The sequence below is a fragment of the Fukomys damarensis genome, unplaced genomic scaffold, assembly GCF_012274545.1.
Source record: "Fukomys damarensis isolate Sample0158 unplaced genomic scaffold, DMR_v1.0_HiC HiC_scaffold_22, whole genome shotgun sequence".
NCBI lineage: Eukaryota > Metazoa > Chordata > Mammalia > Rodentia > Bathyergidae > Fukomys > Fukomys damarensis.
Window position 1 is genome coordinate 24,265,273 of NW_022900934.1, and position 8,702 is coordinate 24,273,974.

At 35.9% G+C, this 8,702-nt stretch overlaps 1 long non-coding RNA gene across 1 annotated transcript in view; it reads right to left on the bottom strand.

The window, feature by feature from the left end:
* Positions 1-3,457: 3,457 nt before the first annotated feature.
* LOC104865068 overlaps positions 3,458-8,702 on the bottom strand; it is a 48,088-nt gene continuing 42,843 nt past the window's right edge. Inside the window, exon 4 of the long non-coding RNA XR_781051.2 lies at positions 3,458-3,482. This is a non-coding gene — a long non-coding RNA (uncharacterized LOC104865068). The remainder of the gene's footprint in view (positions 3,483-8,702) is intronic.

Below are 8,702 nucleotides of genomic sequence, written 5' to 3' on the forward strand. Positions count from 1 at the left end.
TTTTTTTTTTAACAGTGCTTAAGGAGCCCATTCTTTGCAAGTCACCCGTGTGTTCTGTAGGCATTTTATCTTTGCTCAAATTGTTGGAATGGTAAATTGTTTCATGGTCTTTGTATTTGTGTCTAATGCATGTTTTAACATGATAGATGCAATGCATTGTATAGCTACAGTTTCCTGGAAAAGTCAATTTTTTAGGAATTGTTTTTCGGATCTTCAATAAATTTTTTCTTTAAATTTCAAAGAGCACTGTGCTTGTGTGAATGTTATAAAAATCATTTATGCTGTATCTTGTGATTAGACACTGATTTTTCAGATGGGTGTTTAGTAATTTTCCCTTGTGGCTGGCCTACAAGATTGTCAAGAAAAGTAAAACAGCTTGTAAGGCAAAAAAAAAAAAAACAACTTTTAAATGTGTGAATTTACTGAAATATCACACAGTATCCTATAAAAATGTACAATTTTTATGTCAATTTAAACATTAATTTTTTAAAGAATGATTTTACAAACTAAAACCTTATTTTATGTCATATAGTTTGTTGGGCTTGAGATTATTTCACTTAATCTTCACATTAACCACATGCAATACAAATTATCCCTTTTCAGATATTGCAACTGATATTCAGAGAGGTAAGGAAACTGCTCCAGGTCACATATCAAATGGCAGAACTGCAATCTGAATCCACCCAAAATCTATTAAATTTTAATATAACAGTATATATTAAGAATGTTTTTGTCTGTAAGCCAACAAGCAAATCTCAACAGGAATGAAATAAAGGGCAAATAAATTTAACTTTACTTCTCCCAACCCATTCACCCACACTAGAAATTCAATTAAGAAAGCATTGAGCTGAGTCAAGAGCCCTTTCTCAAACAAAACTTTATTTTGGAACAAAGCTCACTAAATTGCCCAGGCTGATCTCAAACTTAGCATCTTCCTGCCTCAGCTTCCCAAATATCTGAATTTATAAACACACACCACCACACCTGGCTTACTTTTACTTTTATAATATGGAAGAGGGTATTTAAAGAATATCATCAAAAATGGTTCTATCAAAATTATTTCATTTGAATTCTAAAGAGCAGTCCAGACAGCCTGCTATACAGTAACAGAAGCTATGTTAAAACAACAACAACACTATGAGGCAATGCACAACACCTCAACTTTAAGAGAAGCACTTGAGCTGCAAGAAGAACATCTCAACACAATACCACAGAGGGCTACAAAGAGTTTTTTTTTCTTAACTTGTGAACCACTAAGGCATTCAGGGATTAATAGCCTAAGAATTTCATAACATATATCTAGTGAGCACAGACAGTAGTGGCAAAGAGATGAATATTTAATCTATTAAGGTGAATGTCTCTGGACATTAAGGAGGCTGTGAGTTTTTATAAATTTCACTTGCTTTTAAAACGTTTTATAAGGGGCCAGGGATTTAGCTCAGCAGTTCGGTGGCCTGCCTTGTAAGTGCAAGGACCCGAGTTCAATCCCTGGTATCAAAAAAAAAAGAATAAAATGTTTTATATACTCTTTAATTTAGACTCAATCTACAGTGGGCCACTAATTAAAAACAGAAAGTTTCAGAAACAATTATGTTGGGGAAAAAAAAAAGAAATAATTATGTTGAAATAAACAGACAAGAAGCATCAGAATAATTCTGCAAATGGGCTTCAAGGTGCTTCAATTTCATTCACTTGCTCAAAAACCATCATTAGCACATGAACATGCCCCTAGAATTTAAATATTCATGTTAAAGAGTCAGCTGTATCAATTTATTTTATTATTTATTAAGAATAAATACAGGGACGAGGATTTAGCTCAGTGGTGTCACCAGCTGCTTGGCAAGCACAAGGACCGGAGTTTGATTCTCCAGTACCAAAAAAAAAAAAAAAAAAAAAAAAAAACCAAAAAAGCTGACTTCTCTGAGGGTAAAAAATTCAAGAATTCCAAATATGAGGTAATGAATATATCTATATTTGCTATATTTGATGTGGCAACAGCTAGTTAACTTTTGATATACATTTTAATACACATTCGTTCACCAAATCAAATATGCTATATTATCTTTTAATAGCCATCTGTTAATAAATTATGCTTTTCCTTGTATCCTGTAATTTTAAAAATTAACCACTTAGAGTCCAATTATTTAAATACAGGATGACTAAAAATAGCACTTTTTTCACTAATTTTGGTAAAGCAACAAAGCACTTATAAAAATGACAATTTTATCAAATTTATTCAATACAGGATCAACTGGTTAATGGCTGTAATCCCAGAGAACTGGGAGGCTGAGGTAGGAAGACCTCAAGCTCAAGGCCAACCTGGGCAACTAAAGTAGATTGTCTCAATAACAGTTTTTAAAAAATGACTGGGATGTAGCTCTGTGGCCCCTGGGGGTAGGGGGGGAATATCAATCAATATGAAACTAAATTCATCGTAAGAACTTACAGTCTATCTATATTAAGAACTATTATGGAAACAGCCAGGCTGAGGCAGGAATAGTGCGACGACTAGTGATTTCCAGGCCAACGTGTACTACATAGAGATTCTGTTTCAAAAAACAACAAAAACCCAAAAAGAGTCGACTGCAGTGGTATGCCTATAATCTGAGCTACTCAGAAGGATCACAAGTTTGAAGTCAGCCTAGGCAATTTAGCAAGAAACTGTTGCAAAATAAAAACACCTGGGATATAGCTCAGTGTCAGAGTGTCTGACTTTGATCCACACTGCTTGCAACAAGCAAATAAGAAATAAAGAAAGATATAAATTAATCAATTTTATGTAGCTATATTACACCTGTATATACTCAAGAGAAGACATGTTGGCTGTAGGAGCATTACAATTCAAAAACACAAGCAAATTTTCTTTTGAAACGAGGTTTTGCTATGTTCAGACTGGCCTTGAGCTCACTATATAGTCCAGGCCGATCTCGAATTTGTAGTGATCCTCCTGCCTCTGCCCGAGTGCTGAGATTATAGGCATGCGCCATCACACCTGGTTAGAAACTTATTTTTTTTTATTTAGGTTAAAAAAATAAACTGCTTACAACCTTTAATTAAAACCCAAGTCAAGACAAGGGCCACTCTAAATCTTTCTAAGACCATGACCTAGGCCCTCCACTTACTCAATGGTTTCAGTCATCAACTAAAATGAAGATGGTAACAAGAGACTTGAAATACAAGAAAAATATTTAAAGAAAAACTAACAGAAGATCAGAGGAAAGTTTTAGGAAGATGTGGGGGAGAGGTGAAAGAAAAAGGAGAAACAAAGTAACGGTACATTAAAGCTACATTTCTGCTCATCTTAAACAAAATGTTATCCTGGAAATATTTTCAAACTTACACTGTAAGAGGCTGCTTCCATTTGGGGCTATTTGTATTATTACATTTTTCTGTCTTCTTTGACTGTCCATCCACTGTCACTTCCACATAAGGACTTGGTCCAAACCAATTCTTTTTATTTTCTTTAAGTTTTGCCGAGAGAACTATGTAAAAAAAAAACAAAAAACATTGCAATCGTTGATAGATTAAGCCCTCAAATCAACTTAATTTCAAACTAATAAGATTTTTACTGAGAAGCAGATATGCCTAAAATGTTCCTTATTTCCTCCCACCTAGTAAATATACAGACTTCCTTAAACCATACACCCAAATCAAAACTCTCACTGTCAGTATCAACAGTCCCAGCACTGTAGGTATGTTAAGAAGTACATGAACAAATACTGTCATGTGTCACACACTGCTCCAAACACTGTGAAGAGAGCAGTAACAGTACACAAATGGCCCTGGCTTTCAAGATTATATTCTAGTTAGAGAACAGTATTTGTGATGAAAGCAGACTAACATGGCAGAGTATGATTTGTTAATACACAAAGTCTCCGAGGGAGAACTTTTTCTTTTTTTGGTACCGGGGATTGAACTCTGGTCCTTGCGCTACAAGGCAGGCCAACGAACCGCTAAGCTAAATCCCCGGCCCTAGCTGAGGGAGAACTTTTATTCCCCTTCTATCTCCTCTAAAATGTCACGGGTTCACGTCCTCATAAAGGTTTATTTTACCCAACCTGACATTTTTGGGAAGTAGTCACTTGTAATCTTTTTTTCTGTACAAGTTCTATTTTATTGGTGCTATTAGTAATACAAAATGAGATTTGTTTGGGCATATTGGTACATGCATATAATATTCTTTGATTATTTTCATCTCCATTATCCTCCCACCCATCTCTAAAAGTCTACCTGCTAGTTTCCTGTCATCACTTTTTTTAGGTTGCTTATATTAAAGAAAACATGTGATATTTAACTTTCTGAGTCAGTTTGTTTTGCTTAACATGATGAGTCTTCAGTTCCATCCATTTTCCTGTAAATGACCTTCTTTGTGGCTGAATAACATTCCACTGTGTAAGTATAAATCACATTTTAATGCACTCATAAGTTGATATCTTTGTGCATATATACCACATTTTATCCACTTAGCTAGACTGTTTCCACAGTTTAGTTGGTTTTTGTTTTCTTTTTCTTCAGTTTTTTGAGACAGAGTCTCACAATGTAGTTGAGACTGACCCGGAACTCACTATGTAGCCCAGGCTGGTCTCGAACTCACAGCGATCCTCCTGCCTCTGCCTCCCGAGTGCTGAGACTACAGGCATGCACCACCATGCCTGGCTCCACAGTTTAGTTCTTGTTAATTGTACTGCAACTTCAACATGGGTATGCATATATCATTACACTATGCTATCTTTAATTCTTATGGGAATTCACAAAGTAGTATAAGCTGGATCAGATGGTATTTCTATTTTTAGTTTTTTGAAGGATACAGATTTCCACAATGGTTGTACTACTATATACATTGCCACCAAAAATATAGAAGGGTTCTTTTTTCCCCTGGACCCTTATCGGCATTTGTTGTATTTTGAAAAACTTTATTTTTTGTTAATACATGTTTGTCAACCATATTGATCACATTCATCTTAGGGAATGTGTACTTGTACACAATATATCTGAATTCTTCTTCTTTTTCTCATTCTCCTCCTCTCCCTTCAACCATTCTTAGGCTCCCCATTTACACAGGCTTTGTTTCTGAGTTTTCTATTTTTTATTTTTCCTTGCCTTCTCTTCCCCTTCCCCACTCCTTTGTTCCTCTTCCTATTTGAATGAGTTGTTCCTACTTACCAATATCTACCATTTTGCTCCTTACCTACCCTCTGTGTTTCTCACATAAGAGAAAACAATGCAACATTTAAATACGTATCTGGTGGGCTGGGGATTTAGCTCAGTGCTTCTGCCACCTTCTTAGCGCAATGACCCAAGTTCGATCCCCGGTACCAAACAACATAAACATGTATCTGATTTATTTCACTTAAAAATATGGTCAAGAGGTACATCCATTTACCTACAAATTACTCAACATTATTCTTTGTGGTAAAGTAGAACTCCACTGTATATAAATAGAATTTCTTCATCCATTCATTTGTTGATGGCATATGGGCTGTTTCAAAGATTCAGCTATTATAAACTGTGCTGCTATAAGCATGGCTGTGCATATATCACTGTCGTATATACTTTTAACTCTTTCAGGAAGATACTTAGAAGAGGCACAGCTGGATCAAATGTAACTTCCTAGTTTTATCTTTTTGAGGAATCTCCACTCATGTTTCATAGTGGTTATACCAATTTATGCTCCCATGACCAACAGAGAAGGATTCCTTTTCCCCACAGCCTCACCAGAATTTGTTATTGGCTGATTTCATGATGATAACCATTCTACCTGGAGATAAAATCTCAGTGTTGTTCTACTCTGCATTTCTCAAATGACTACGGATGTTGAGCGCTTTTTATATGTTTATTTGCTGCGTGTACTTCTTCATCTAAGGAATGTCTATTCATTTCAAATGCCCATTTTTTAATTGGGTATTTAAAGTTTGGAGGGTCTGATTTCTGAGTTTTTTCTATATTCTAGATGTTACTCCTTTGTCTGAGTAACTGGTAAAAACCTTTTCCCACTCTGTGGGGTGTCTCTTCACTCTGCTGGTTGTTTCTTTTACTATGCAAAAGCTTTTTAATTTGATGCCATCCAAGCTATTGATTCTTTGGATTTCCTGTGTGGAAACAGGAGTTGTGGCACGCACTTGTAATTCCTGGTGCTTGGGAGGCTGAGGTAGGAAGGAGCATCACTGCAAGTTTGAGACCAGCCTGAACACCAGTGAGACCCTATTTCAAAAAACAAAAACAAAAACAAAAACAATTTCCTCTGCGATTGGGGTTTTTATCATAAAGCCTTTTCCTACATTTATGTCTTCAAGAATTTCACCAATTCTATCTTCCAGCAGACACAGTGTTTCTAATTTTATTTTTATTTTTTTTAATTTTTTGGGTACCGGGGATCGAACACAGGTCCTTGTGCTTGCAAGGCAGGTGCCGGAATCGCTGAGCTAAATCCCCAGCCCAGTGTTTCTAATTTTAATATTTAGATCTTTGATCCATTTCTATTTTAATTTAGTGCATGGTGATAGATACGGGTCTAGGTTAAATCTTCAGCATGTGGAAAGCCAGTTTTCCCAGCATCATTCATTAAACAGGCTATCCTTCCAGTTTATGTATTTGACCTTTTGTCAAAGATACGGTAGCTGAGAGTCCCTAGAGTTATCTTTGCATCTTCCATTCTCTTCCACTAAACCTCGGGACTATTTTCTCCCAGTAGTGTGCTGTTTTTAATCATGGTAGCTTTGTAGTGTAACTTCAAATCAAGGACTATGATGCCCTCTGCCTTGCCCTCTTCTGGTTCCATGAAAATTTTAGGATTGCTTTCTCTACTTCTGTGAGGTATGCCCGTTAGTATTTTGACTGGGATTGCTTTAATTCTGTGTAAGTTCTGGAAGAATGCCAATTTCACTATACTGGCTCTGCCTATCCAAGAGCATAGGATGTTTCTATTTTTTTGATATGCTATTCCATCTCCTTTCTCAGAGTAGTATGGTTTTCATTTCCCTGGTTAGGTTAATTCCTAAGTATTTCATTTCTCTTGATGTTATTGTAAAAGCTGTTCTTTTCCCTAATTTCTCAGTGGGTTTGTTATTTGTGTACAGGCAGGCTATTGATTTTTGAATGCTGACTTTGTACCCTGCTATGATGCCAAATTTAGTTATTAATTCTGAAGTCTTTCAGGGGAATTTTGGGGGTGTTCTATATAGAGTATCACATCATCAGCAAATAATTTACATTTTTCCTTTCCTATCTAGATTCCTTTTGTTGCTGTATCTTGTCTAATTACTCTGGCTAATGCTTCCAGAAAAATACTGAACACTAGTTATGATAGTAGACATCACTGTCTTGTTTCTGATTTTACACTGAAAGTTTTCAGTTTTTAATCATTTAGTATGCTGTTGGTTTGTGACAGGTGACTTTTATCAGATGGATATGAAAGACTTAATTTTCTGTAGGGTTTTTACATGACTGGGTGTTAAGACTTTGTCAAATAATTTTTTTTTCTGCATCTATCGAGGTGAATCCATGGTTTCTGTTCTTGGTTCTGTTAATGTGGTATATTGCATTTATTAATTTGCATATGTTGAACCATCTTTGCATTGATGGAATGATTTGTACTTGATTATATTGCTGATTCGCTGCAAATTTCTGCATCTATGTTCATTAAGGAGACTGGCCTGCAGTTCTCTTTTCTGGTTGGATCTTCTCCAGTTTTTATATCAGGGCAATGCTTGCTTCCAGCAATATTTAGGGTGTTGCTTCCCTTTCAAATTCATTAAAGACTTTGAGAAGTAGTGGCACTGGATCTTCTCTAAATTTCTTGTAGAATTCAGTAATGAATTCATCAGGACCCTGCCTGTTCTATGTTGGTAGTTACTTTATTACTACTTCAATTTAAATGAGTTTCTTGTATGTAGTATATTATCGGATCTTGTTTCATGACCCAGTCTGACCATGTTTCTTCTGATTGGTGAGTTGAGACCATTTATGTTGATGGTTGTAACTGATATGTAATGACTTACCCTTCTCATATTCTTTTCCGGTTGTTGGTTCCCTTTCTTTATCCCTCTGTTTAATTGTCTGCTGTGTCTGGTGGATTCATTCTATTGAGGGCCACGGAACTGTTGTCTGTATTGTCTCTTTCCAGAATATCCTTCAGAATTTTTTCAAGTGATGGTTTGGTGGTCATGAATTTCTTCTTCAGCTGCTCTTAATCATGGAATTATCATATTTTCCCATTGATTTTAGAGAAAGTTTTGCAGGTTATATCAATCTGGGTTGGAGGCTGTTTCCTTTTGGAGGCTGAAATACTTCTTCCAAGTTCTCCTTGACTTAAGGGTTTGAATTCAGAAATCTGCTGTGATTCTGATGGGTTTTCCTTTCTAAGTGATATGTTTCTTTTCTTTTCTCTAACAGCTGTTTTTTTTTTAATACAGGGTCTCATTATGTAGTCGAGGCTGACCTGGAACTCACTATGTAGCCCAGGCTGGTTTTCAACTCACAGTGATCCTCCTGACTCAGCCTCCCAAGGGCTGGGATTGCAGGCGTCACCACCATGCCGGGCTAACAGCTTTTAATATTCTGTTCTTATGTTGAATTTCTGAATCTTGACTATCATAGGTCTTGGTATAGTTTGTCTCTGACCATAACTACTTGGATTTCTATAATGCATCACTTATTGGTATGTCAAATCCTTTTTTTTTTTTTTTTTTTTTTTTTTTTTTTTT